This window comes from Notamacropus eugenii, chromosome X (genome assembly GCF_028372415.1).
Source record: "Notamacropus eugenii isolate mMacEug1 chromosome X, mMacEug1.pri_v2, whole genome shotgun sequence".
Taxonomy (NCBI): Eukaryota; Metazoa; Chordata; class Mammalia; order Diprotodontia; family Macropodidae; genus Notamacropus; species Notamacropus eugenii.
Window position 1 is genome coordinate 36,164,563 of NC_092879.1, and position 13,132 is coordinate 36,177,694.

The following is a 13,132-nucleotide window of genomic DNA, read 5'->3' on the forward strand; positions in this document are numbered from 1 at the left end:
ACCTCCGTTTCTCTTCCTTCCATTCTCTCATCTCTCCTCTCCTCTCCTCTTCTCTTTGTGCTCTCTCTCTCTCTCTCTCTCTCTCTCTCTCTCTCTCTCTCTCTCTCTCTCTCTCTCTCTCTTCTCTCTCTCTCCCTCTCCCTCTCCCTCTGCTTCTCTCCTCTGTCTCTTGTTCTCTCTCTTTCTCTCTCTCCTCCTATCCCTCCCTCCCTCCTTCCCTCTCCCTCTGTCTCTCTGACTCTGTCTCTGTCTGTATCTTTCCCACCTCCCGCCCACATGCTGCCTTCCCTCTGAGATTTCCTTCCATTTATTCTTTCCATAGCTTGAATGTATGTCATTATTTATTCATGGTCTCCCTCTTTAGAATGTGATCTCCTGGAGTGTAAGAAGCACGTTTTTTTAACCTTTCTTAGCACTAAGCACAGTGCCTGGTACATAAGAAATTCTAATTAAATACTTGAGGACTAGCTGGTTTACTGACTGACCTTGGGGAACCCAGAAACTTGCATCAGCTCTTCAGACAACCGCCCAGCTCTTCATTAGAAAGACGACTTTGTTCACTCAACAAATATTTACTAAGCAGTGTCTTTAAGACCCTGGAAAAAGCCTGTCTTCAAGAATCTTAAGGTATAGTTGGGTTTAAGGGTCGAAGAGAAGAACATTTACAATAGAAAGGGAATGAATTACTGTTTTGAGATCAGAGGAAGGAAAGATAACTTTTTATGTTGTATTGTTTCATTCCTTTAGCTTCTGAGTCCTTTCTTCTTTGCCTCAGTTTCCTCGGTTATAATGAGGCTAAGAGCAGCTATCCCCTAGCAACATTACCAAGAAGAAAGCAGGGATGATAATGAGATAGTGTGCATCAATGGTGCACACTGGTTAAGTAGCGTGCATTATTCAGTCGTACAGTGTGTTCTTCATGCACCAGACTAGAAAGCTTTTACAGGAGCAGGAGGAGGGGAGCTGGGAGGGAGTAAACACTTCAACCAACTATTAGGGTGACTCATTTGGCTTTGAGGGAGTGGGAATGCCACGCGGAAATGGTTAGAAGGGAGATCTGTCCACCCAAGTCCAAATAAATTCAGGCCAGGAAAACTGGCAAGGCTAAAGGGTGGGGATGGGGTGGGATTGGGAGAGGGAAGCGGAATCCTAGGTGAGAATCTCAGCTCTTGCCTCTGCTAAATGGGAGCTCGGGTAATTTTCTCCTCTTATCTGGTCTTTACTTTCTCTTCTGTGACAAAGGATCATAGATTTAAATAAGAGGAGACAAATTCAGCCAACTCAATTAATCCATGGAAAAACTCCAATGTCATATGTAGCGTTCCTCACCTGAGGTACACGCCACCTCTGAAGAGGAGATTGCCTTCTCCTAGCTCTCCTTTGAGGCCAAGCTTTCTATCTGGTTACAGATCTTTGTCTTTACCAAATATTATATTTTTTTGACCACCGTTTAGCCATATGAAACCGGGCAAATCATTTCTCTTGTCTACCTCAGAGTCCCGATCCTTCAGAACAGGAAAGCTAATCCTTAGGTTACCTACCAAATTCCTTCTTGGAGATATTTCCTCATCTGAAAAATGAAGGCAGTGAGCCTGTTGTAAGGAAAAGGATTCGGTGTGATGAGCAATGGAAGGGCAGCATACTCTTGTGGAATCCCAGGGCTTAGTCACCACCAACTGGGGACTCTCCTCCTCCCCACAACACCAAGTTCATCTTCATTAACTTTCACTGTTTCTTAGTGTCTTCCCTCCCTTTGATAAATACACACTGTACATATGACACAGATACTAAATAAACATACATCACACACATATGTGCATATACACAGACTGCACACACATATATACCTCACACACAGAGACCTGAGACAGACACCACACACACACACACACACACACACACACACACACACACACACAAGCACATATACACATCTTTGATACTGTTTTTTGTCAGAGATAGTTTTATGCCCAGAATTTTTCCCACTGGACAATTTATCTGCATTGATTTGTATATGCAAAAGCCTTTTAATTTCATATAATCAAAATAGTTTAGCTTATCTTTTGTGACTAATTATATCTCTTATTAATTCTCCCCCTAATCATAGATAGGTAGAGTTTCCACATTGTTAGTCTCTCTCATGACTTCTTCTTATCCTTACCCTTTTTTCCTTCTCTGTGATCAGAGTTTAGGTTTAAGTTTAGGTGATTTTTTATATTTGGAGCTGATCATGGTAGGTGTTAAAAATTCTGTTCTAACCCTATCTTTTTTCAAACTACTTGTCATCTTCTCCAGCATTCAGTGGTGAATAGGAGCCCTTCTTCCAATATTTTGTGTTCTTGGATATATAAAAGAGAGAGCTACACAGTGATTATTATCCTCACCTTTTTGTACATATAGGAAAGTCACTGTGTGGGTAGCTATGCATTGATATTTCCCAAGTCTGAGATTTCCCTCCACCATGTTGTTGGTATTCTCCCTTTTGGGAATCAATCCATAAATGTCCTCAAAAATGCATTGCCACTAGCACAGCCCTCCTCTGCTTCTATTTTGTCTAGGCTAGTGACATTTCCCATCCTTGTTTTCTCCAGTCTCATTCCCGTTACTGCCAGAAGCACATGTGGAATAGTGATATTAAAAGACTGAATGTGGTGGCTCCCCTATCCTTGATGATGAACAAGTTTGTTGTAAAAATATTTATACATCTTTCCCATTTCATATGTTTGCAATCTTCCTGGTTTCATCCTTAGATGCCCTTGGGAAAACTTTGCTTAGTTGAGTCTCTGGCCAAGCTTTCTTTAAACTCTGAGTTGTATTACCTCATAAAATAGAGATATAGTGGTGAGAAAAGTAGCCCTCAGGGTGTGGGGAATTTCTTCCCCCTAACTTGCATTTATAACTTGGGACCCCCCAGAGGACTTTCTCTCTCTGACAGTGGAGAAGAGAGAGGCAAAGATCAGTGGATCTCTGATAATTTGAGTCTACCAATACACTTGATCAGATTGTTAGATCTTGAGTGACCTAGTTAGAGCTTATATGGGCAGATCTTAAAGTGGCCCATTTGTTGCACTTGTAATTGCGTTAGGAGAAGATTCTGGGAAGATGGCAGAGTAGGTCAGAAAATTCCAAGCTCTCAAGATTTTTCCCCTCCAAGGAGATGAAATAATGCATCAGGATCAATATGGAGCAATTAAAAATAAATAAGAATTGGGGCAGAACAGAAATCCTCCTGGGACAATTGGAGAAGATCTAAAGAAAAGTCCCAGGATGAGGTTTGGTCCCTGTGAAGAATAAATGCCTCTAGGCTAGGTCCTAGGTCCACTTAAACAACTAGTGGCAAGCTCTGGAGTTAGCTGGGTTGGAAGGCTGCCTAGGCCTCAGCCACAGGAACTTTTACCCCTGGGACAGTGAAGAATGTTGGGAATCTGAGCCGGGAAGATTGAAAGAACCCCTGCTGACAAGGAATGCCAGACACAGTTGTGCTGTGGATAGGGTGGGTATGAGAAGGAACCAGTAAATGCTCAGTGAGTACAGAAGCAGTGGGGCAGGGATGACGTTGGCTGTGAGCACTTACAAAAGGCTGGAGGTTTGGGTTCCAGTTCTAGGCCAGAGGGAAAAATTAAAGAGGATATGAGACTAGAGGCACCATCCCCCTGAACTACAGGTGATTATAAAAACTAAGCTATTAAAAAATGCACAGGCAGAGGGGAAAGAATCCGATCATACAGAGTTACTATGGGAATAGAGAAGACTGGGGTTCATCTTCAGAGGATGATACCAAAGTAAAGAAACTCTCTGCTACCCCAAAGATTAATGTCAAATGGTCACTTGCTAAAAAAAAATCATAGAAGAATTTTAAAAATCAAATGAGAGAAATCTAGGGGAAAAAATCAGAACAATCAGAGAAAAGCAAGAAGATTATGAAAAAAAGACAAACAATTAAAACAGGAGATCCAGAATCTTAAGGAAGAAAATGACTCCTTAAAAATCAGAATTGGGTAAGGGGAAGCCAGTGAAGTTATAATAAATCAAAAATAATGAAACAAAATATAAACAACGAAAAAACAGAAGAGAAAGTGAAACATCTCATAAGAAAAACAACTGATCCGGAGAACAGATCAAGAAGAGAAAACATACGAATAATCAAAGTACTTGAAAGCTATGATAAAAAAAAGAATCTTGATACAATAATACAAGAAATAATCAAAGAAAACTGTCCTGAAGCATTAGAACAAGAGGGGAAAATAGAAATAGAAAAAATCCACCTATCACCACCTGAAAGAGATCCTATGAGGAAAACCCATAGGAATATTAGAGTCAAATTCAGAAACTCAATGCTCAAGGATAAAATATTACAAATAATGAGGAAAAAAGGCATTTTAAATATGGTGATGCCACAGATAGAATCACATAAGACCTGGCAGTGTTGATACTAAAAGACTACAGGTCTTGGAACACTATATAGCAAAGGGCAAAAGAACTGAGGTTCTGGCTGAAAATATATCCCACAAAACTAAGCAAAATTTGAATGGGAAAAAAAATAAATGGACATTTAATGAACTATCAGACTTTCAGGACTTCATAAAAAAAAACTGAACTTAATAGAAGATTTGACATGCAAGGGTCAAGAGAAATAAATGGTACATGCCAATGACTAATTACAAGGGACTCAATAAGGACAAACTATTTACCTTTTATATATGTAAAATGTAAAATGCATGTATTAAAATGTAAAACGCATTGTTATTAGTAATTGGTTAGTTTGTAAGAAAGATTGTGATAGATTTGAGTATGGTATGACTTTAAAAAGTAAAACCTTTTAGGAACACCTAAAAAGAGTAATTATTTTATATGAATGAGATGCAAGAGGAAGAATTAGATGAGGGAGGAGGGCTGGTAGTTCTGGAACCCTACTTTCTTTGGGAATAGATTCAAGAGGGAACCATACACATATACCTAGTAGAGTGCAAACATCTAAATTCAGAAAGAAATAAAATACTAAGGTGATGGAAAGGGGGGAGAGGAGAAGGGAGGGATCTTTAGAGAGGAGGGTGAGGGAATAGATCAAAGAGGGGTATAGGAGGTTTAGATTATGGGAATGAGAGGATAAGGGAAGGAGCCTTGGAGGTGGGTGTGGGATAAGTAGGAGGAGGACAAAGTAGTGAGTAGAAGTAAAGTAGAGGAGTTAGGAAGGATAGGAAATAAGAGATACACAGAAACATAAAAGCAAAGATCAGGAGTCAGATTTGTTAGGGAAAGTATATGACTACGTATATATATATGTATATGTGTATCTATATATCTATAAATAAAAATATCCATACTTAATAGTAGCCTTCTGCGGGTGAGGGGAGCAAGGCAGAAAAAAGAGCAAAGTAAAAAGTGCACAGCAGAGAACAAAAGAAAACTAACAAAGAAGCAAAGATGGACAACTTTCAACACAACACATAGTATTTATTATATAGGCTTTCTTGCAATGAAAATTTATTGCTATATATTTTGAATCCTCTCTTACGTTCTGCTGTGCACATGACAATGCTTTTTGTTTCTTTTCTTATTTTGTATTTAAGTTTAAATATTTAAGTTTATGATATGTTTCTTTTTCTTTTGTTATTATATATTTAAGTTTCAGTAACAAAAAAGTGCTTTAGATTTTGAGTTGTCTATTTGCTATTTGTTAAGATCAAGAATCGCAGTTGGGGATTGGCTGGGACTGTGGACTTGTTTCTTGGTATGGATTGCCTCTTCTCTACCCACTCATTTACGTGGGCAAAGGGAACAGACTTTGAATTTCAAAATAGGAAGCTACCCATGATGACACAGTTCAATATGGACATTCTGCTCTTGGGATGTTTTTGGCTCTTTGAGGATGCACAAGTTTTGAAGATACTGAGGTGGGACACAGGGAAGAATTTAAGTCTGTCTTCTCCACCCTCTCAATAATAGTGCCTTGTGACAAATATACATGGCATAGGCATACCACTTGAGAAGGGAATTCAAAGACATGGCTCTTATACCTCCTGCCTTTCATTGAGGAAAATTCAAAGGATTAGAACTTCATGCCGATTGTAGGGATCCTGATGTTCAGGACATAGAAGACTTCACAGCCAAAACTCAGAGGGAGCAGAACTGGGGAGGTTTTCTACTTGTCCTTGAGTAAGAAATTTGATTCTTTTGAAAAGATCCTATCAGTGTTCTAGCCAAAGATTTCAGCTTAGCCAGAATCTCAAGGTGATAGAAAGTACAACTGACTGGTGGAGCAATGGTCCCAGCAGAGTGTTGACTCAATGAGCCCAGAAAAGCAATGTGCCCTGGAGAGAGCATGACCAGTGAATCCAAGAGAACACATCCTTTCCACACAGAGGAGCAGTGTGGGTAATATTTTAATAAAACAACAGTTGTCAATCTACATGAGTTCCCTACATGTAGTTCCCTCATGGGTGATGTCTATACTTTTTCACTTTCACCATTGATGGAGTGAGTCTTTGTAAGAGTGTGCCTTGAGTTTATGGAGGGTGGTGGTGGTGGGGAATGTTCTATTGGAAATTTTTTATTATGCTATTTTTATTTTATTTTATTTTTTTATTATTTTATTATGCTATTTTTGGAGCTAATTGCATACCTCAGATGTGGACCCACAGAATACTCATAACCTGGGCTTATCAGCATCATCTGAGAACTGACCTGAAACTGGACATTGGAGAGGGGAGGATAGGAGTTCTCCCAAGGGTCTACGTTTCCTATTTCTTCTCTCTGAGATGAGATGGTGCTTAGTCTTTCTTCTATAAATCCTTCTTTGTAGGATTTACAAAATTTAATATTCTTAACTGGTATTGCCATCGGCTGCCATTTTTTTTTATTGTGACGGAGATCAGGTTTTTTTCTGGGTAAGGCAGTTTCTGGTCTCTCTTCTTTATGCCAACTGACTTACATCAGTTAATTTTTTTTTGACAAACTGCTATAATACGGGTATTGTTGGCTAATCTATCAGTTTCCCATTTTTCAGCATCGACAACTTACTTAATATATTGGGTTGAAGTTATTTTCATTGTAAGTCATATCCTTTCCTCATGTCCATTCTTTTTCCTAGTTTTGTGTCCATTTTGATCTTTGCTTTAACAAGTCATCTGTCTATTTTAAATCTGGATCATTTCCCATCAGTTCATACAAAAAGAACAATAAATTTAAGTTTTTATGATGTTGCTGCTCACCATGTCCAGCACTCTCAGATGTTGGATTTTTTCCCTGAAGAGAATATTTATGATATATAGGGGTGAGGTTTCTCTGTAGTTTCCACACTTTTAGCTTCTCTCTTTACTTCCTCCTGGAACATATTTTCCACCATCCACTCTACTCATTGTTGTATTAGAATCTCCAAGTCGGTGAGAATTTAATTTAAGGGTTCTTATTGAGATTTTTGTAGAATATCTGCCTTGGTGTATTCCACAACCAATGCTAGTACATAAACTACAGTTATTTTCAAGATAATCTTTTTGCAAATACTTGTCATGGGCATTGATTTAGGAGATTACCAAATATTCCATGAAATGATCTTTTGGAGCACAATATTTCCACCCACTCCTTTCTTTGCCTCTCTAGGGAAAACCTGGGAGTCACTTTTACGTTGTTGCTGTTGATTCTTTGTGACCCCATTTGGGGTTTTCTTGGCAAAGATCCTGGAGTAGTTTGCCATTTCCTTCTCCAGCTCATTTGACAGAAGAGGAAACTGAGGCTAACAGGATTAAGTAACTTGCCCATAGTCACACAGCTAGTAAGTGTCTGAGGTTGGATTTGAACTCAGGTCCTTCTGACTCCAGAGCCAGTGCTTTATTCTCTGGACCACCTAGCTGCCCTATCCTTATATTAGTAGTACTTATTTTTATGTTTTTATTTTATTTACATTGAGAATTTGAAGATGGATGCCAGTCAGCTCTTTTTTTAGTGATATGTCCATTTCTTGGTTCCTGGATAATACACTAGATTAATGTTTATAGGTGAACGGTTGAATAAAAAGGTATTTATTAAGTCCTTATTTGTTTTCTACACTGTGCTTAGCACTGGAGAAACAAACACAAAAGAAACCCTAGGAACTTGCATGCTAAGAGGGGGAGACTAATTATACATGGGAGTGGTGTCCAGGGAAGGGAGTGTCTTAGGAGTCACTGGAGTGGTGAGTTGATCCATAGGGAAGTCAGTTAACATACCCTTTCCAGGAAAAAGAGTAATGTGGTCATGTCAGTAGTGATTTGATTACTAAGTCTAGAGCAAAAGGTGGAAAAGGGGTGGAGGTGAAGGGTAGAGAATTGGTAGCAGAATTGGCTGATGGACAGATGACCAGCTTGGATGACTGGATAGGATGTGTAACATGATCTAAAGACACTAAGAATCATATCAAATGGTGTTGCTATGGTTACAAAAGCTGCAGAAAGGACAAATACCTGGCTTTGGAGTCTTACAAAAATTCATCTCAAGGCCTTCCTCTTGGCTCTGAGACTAAGTGACTTAATCTCGCAGTGTCCTGGGGTGCCCATCTGCATTGGTAATAGGAATTTCCTCACTGGGAATTCCCTATAGCAATAAAATCACAGGTCTTATGTAAAAGAATATTTGTTTTCTATGTGCATGTTTAATCCTTCTGCTTGATTAGAAATTCCTTGAAGGAAGAGACCACGACTTACTCCCCCAGCAACTAAACAGTCTAAGACTCTGCATGCATACAAGTGGGCACTTCTTAAATGTTTTGTGACTAAGTACATAGAAGGGCATTTCAGTGATTTATCATTTCTATTCCCTCATCCCTGTGACTTTAGGGAAGTCATTTCATCTTTAAGGATCTCAGTGTCCTCATGAGTGTAAGGGTGTGTGTGTGTGTGTGTGTGTGTGTGTGTGTGTGTGTGTGTGTGTGTGTGTTTGGTAGGGGAAGCAGGTTAGTAAACTTCATGATTTCCAAATCACTTTCAGTCCTAAAAACTAATATTCTGATCTTTATTCATCCTTCACGTGGAGCTAAAACCCTTGGCATAGTGTAAAATGGCCTAGACTGGGAAGCTTTGGGGGCCAGTAGGAAGAGATGTAGCTAGCCTGTAAAAATGAGTCCCAGGCTCTAGTCCAGGCTCTACCATTGGGTTATAATGGGCCTTTAACTGACTTTTTCAAATTGTATGAGTCTTGACTTTCTACTCTATCAAATGAAGGAGTTGATCTTCATGGTCTCTGCAGTCCCTTCCAACTCTAACATGCCATTATCTTAATGTTATTTCTTGCTCTGTTCCTCTGAATGCTGAGGAAGCATTATAATTTCTGGTTGGCTGTCATGTACTTTTTATCTCTCCATTAGAATGTAAGCTTCTGGAGGGCAATCTGTTTCAATAATTGTATTTGCATACCTAGCCCCTAGAACAGTGTTCAGCACATAGAAGGTACTTAGTAAATGATTAATTGACTGCCCAGAGTCACACAGGTAAATATGAGAGAAGGACGATGAATTCTGTTGTTTTGACTATAGAATCATTATGTTTTCCATTGCCTCATCAAGGTGATTAACATCAGTATTTTCATTGACTTGTCCCCCATGCCTAGAATTGTCTCCCTCCTCATATCTGTCTCATGACTTTCCAGGATTCCTTCAGGTCCCATCCAAAATCACACCTTCTACAGGAAGCCTTACCCAATCCTCCTAAATGTCAGTGCCTTCTCTCCATTGATTGTTTCAAATTTATCCCATTTGTATCTTGTTCATACATAGTCCTTTGCACGTTAAAGCCCTCATTGAAATGTGAGCTCCTTTAAAGCAGGGACTATTTTTTACCTTACTTCAAATTCTACCACTTAGCACAATGCACAAAGCATCTAGCACAATTTAAAACATATTTTGATTTAATGATTGATAGCATCATAGAATGTTTGTGTTCGTTCAAACTCTTCATTTTACAGAGGAGAAACCCAAAACCCTGGAAGGGAAAGAGACCAAAGACCATAGAATGCAATTTTCTTTTGTATAGCTACTAATTGTTTCTATTATTTGTTCTTTGACCTACTCATTATTTGGGGTTTAAGTGTTTAAGTCTTCATTTGGATCTGTATCTTTTGTTTGTTAATAACTGTTTTCATTTTGTTATCTGTAAAGGATTTATTAACTATTTGTGCCTTTCTACATTGACTTGTAGTATATCTGTGCCTGAGTACATAGTAAATTTTTGTGAAAGTTCCATGTGATGCTGAGAAATATATATATATATATATATATATGTACATACATACCATTTATGTATACATACGTATGTATGTATGTATGTGTTCTTTTGCAGTCCCATTTAGGAGGTGCCACAAATATTTTAACAATTTGTTCAGTTCCATAGTTTCCTTTTTGTTTATCTTTCTTTTAGATATGTCTAAAACTAAAAGAGGGATATTGAAGTCTCCTGTCACTATCATGTTACTGTTTCTGTTTTCTTGTAGCTCAGACAATATTTCCTTAATGCATTTGGATGTCATGGCATTTGGAACACACAAGTTTATTACTAATTTTCTATAACACTATTTTTTTCATTATGGATACTGTTGTCTATGGTTTCAAAATCAAGTGATTTTCTTTCTTATCCCTTTTTTATTTTTTGAATGTGTTTTGCTTTGTCAGTATGCTTACAAATCCTTCTTTTTTAAATTCACTTTACACAGTCACTTTTTCATCCTATTCTTTTAATTTTGTGTATGTCTTTATCCTTTAAATGCATTTCTTTTAAGCAACAGATTATAGAGCTTTGTTTTCTGATCTAATCTGTGGCTTAGTCCATTCACATTTAAAATTATGAAAATTAGGTTTATATTTTCCCCCATGTGTTTTTAATATTGGAATTTTTTCAAGTTAAGATTTTTTTCTTCTACTGCTGCAAATAAACCCAGTATTATGTTCCTTTGGTTACTTTACCTTAATCTTTTTCAAAGGTCATCCTTTCCCATTGACTCTCTTCCCCTCACACCTGGTCCCTTACTCTCATTTGTTACGCCCTTCTCTTTGATGTTTTACTTTAGTTACTTTTCCTCTCTTATTTTTATTTGGTCATATGATTCAGCCCCCCCTTTTTTCTAAATTAAATAGATTTTTCTTTCCTCTCCTCCTCTTCAACTAGTTCTGTTCCTTCTTTTTTTTTAATTTCATTTTTTCTGTACCCCTCTCCAGAGAGGATTTCTCTCACTCTCTCCGTTTCTCATCCTCTTTTTCTGGCTACTCTAGATCCTCATTGTTTCATGACCCTATAATTACCTGGTTGTTTCAGTAAGCTCTCTGACATACAGAGGCAGGCCTTCTATTATAGGTTCTTGGATCTGCATTTATAAAAGGAAAGGTACTTTGTGAGGGGTTAACAATCTCCTTAAATCAAGCACATGTATCATTCAAGTCAGCACCCTGAACTTCAGGGAAAATACAGAAAAATCAAGATCAACAGACATAGTTTCCAACTGTCTGAGCATAATCAACACATATATCACAAGCCAAGAGGTAAGTTCAACTGTCTGACTACCAGAAAGGGAAGCACCAACATCTGGGTTTTCAAAGCCAGGGGGTTCCTCAGCAGCTGCCCAGAGTCTCATCTGGCCGAACACACATTTCCTATGAGTAAGTCCCAAAGTAAAATGTCACCTCAGAGTATTTATACACTTTTTTTTTGAGCCAGAGGGCATCACAGTCTTTGAGAACCAGTGCCTCTTTAGCAAAAGGAATGAGCCTTCCTACAAATCTTCCCAGGCCCATAATGGGTGGGAAAGATCTTCTTTAATCATATTATTCAATCAGGGACACTTTATACTAAAACAAAAACAGCAAAAGATCCTACTTTGCTTGCCATTACACTAGTCTCTACTTTATTTCTCAAACGTGCAAAGTGTCCAAGATACCCATTCTATGCTCTCTCCTCTAGGCAGTTTTTGCCATTGCCATTGCCATTGCCATTACCTATCCTGAGTATGCCCCTTTTCCATTGTGCCTCTCTCCCAGAACAAATAATGCAGATGACCAAGAGCACACTGTCCCATGGTAAGTTATGACCTCTACTATCACCATATCCCTGATTATTCATTCCACTACTGATCTACAGCACCCTCTTCCAATTAACTTTTTCTGCTAATTGCCTCAAAATCTTCTTCCAGGGTTCATGCCTTCTCACTCTCCTAAGTACCAGTACCATCTAGGAGTTCCAACTCCTCCCTTCTCAAGGTAAGTTGAGTAGATTTTTCAAGCAACAAATGTTTCCAGACCACACTCAGTGCAAGATTCCCATCTCCTTTCAAAGAATATGTCTATTAATTCATAAAAGCATTTATCAGTGGAACCTCTTCCCATCAACAGAGCAAGTCCTTCTTCCTTTCCCTCTCAAGCTTTTCTTCCTCCTCCTCATTTACTCTCTTTCAGGCACTCGTCTTAGTAAAACCATAGGGATCGCCCTCATTGCTAGCCCTCAATTTGACCCAGAACATTACACCTTCCTACGTATACCCCTGCTCCCCTCCCCACTTTCATGTGTCCTTCCATTTTGTAATGTAGTAGCACCAAAAACATTGATTCACTTATAAACAGTGTCATCAGGTCCTGTCTGTAATTCACTAGACCTGCCTCTACACTGATACCTATCACCAGACTTCTGTATACCTCTGTTTTCTTAGGTACATTTAGAAAGTAGACTCTTATTGGTCTGTCTGTTGTCACTCTGTTGCTGTTACTGTCCTTGTTTGTTTCATTTATTCACTCCTCCTGCATTTCTGTTGTTTGGGGTGTTCCAGAGGCAAATAAGCTCTTCAGTTCTGGTTTTCTTTCTAAAAGTGCTTCAAATTCCTCTTTATTATTAAACATCCATTTTTGTAAAAAAAACTCATATTTTCAGGGTAGATCATTCTGGGCTGCATCCTAAGTTCCATTGTTTTTGCAGAATAAATTATTCCATGTCTCCTGAGTTTTCTGGTGGGTGCAGAATAGTTCTGTGTTAATTGAAATTCTTTTCCTTCATTTTAAAGGGTTTTCCCCCCCATATTACTTGAAGAACTCATTTCTGAATTGAATTTTTAAATTTAACTACCAAGTGTCTTGCGGTTTGAAGTTGTCTTTTTTTCTGGAGGGAGCTTATGAATTTTTTCAATT

General features: G+C 38.4%; 1 protein-coding gene across 1 annotated transcript in view; it reads left to right on the plus strand.

Annotated features, from left to right (window-relative positions):
* LOC140515394 (uncharacterized) overlaps window positions 1-13,132 on the plus strand; it is a 1,104,438-nt gene that overhangs the window by 646,885 nt on the left and 444,421 nt on the right. The gene's annotated exons all lie outside the window — the stretch shown is intronic.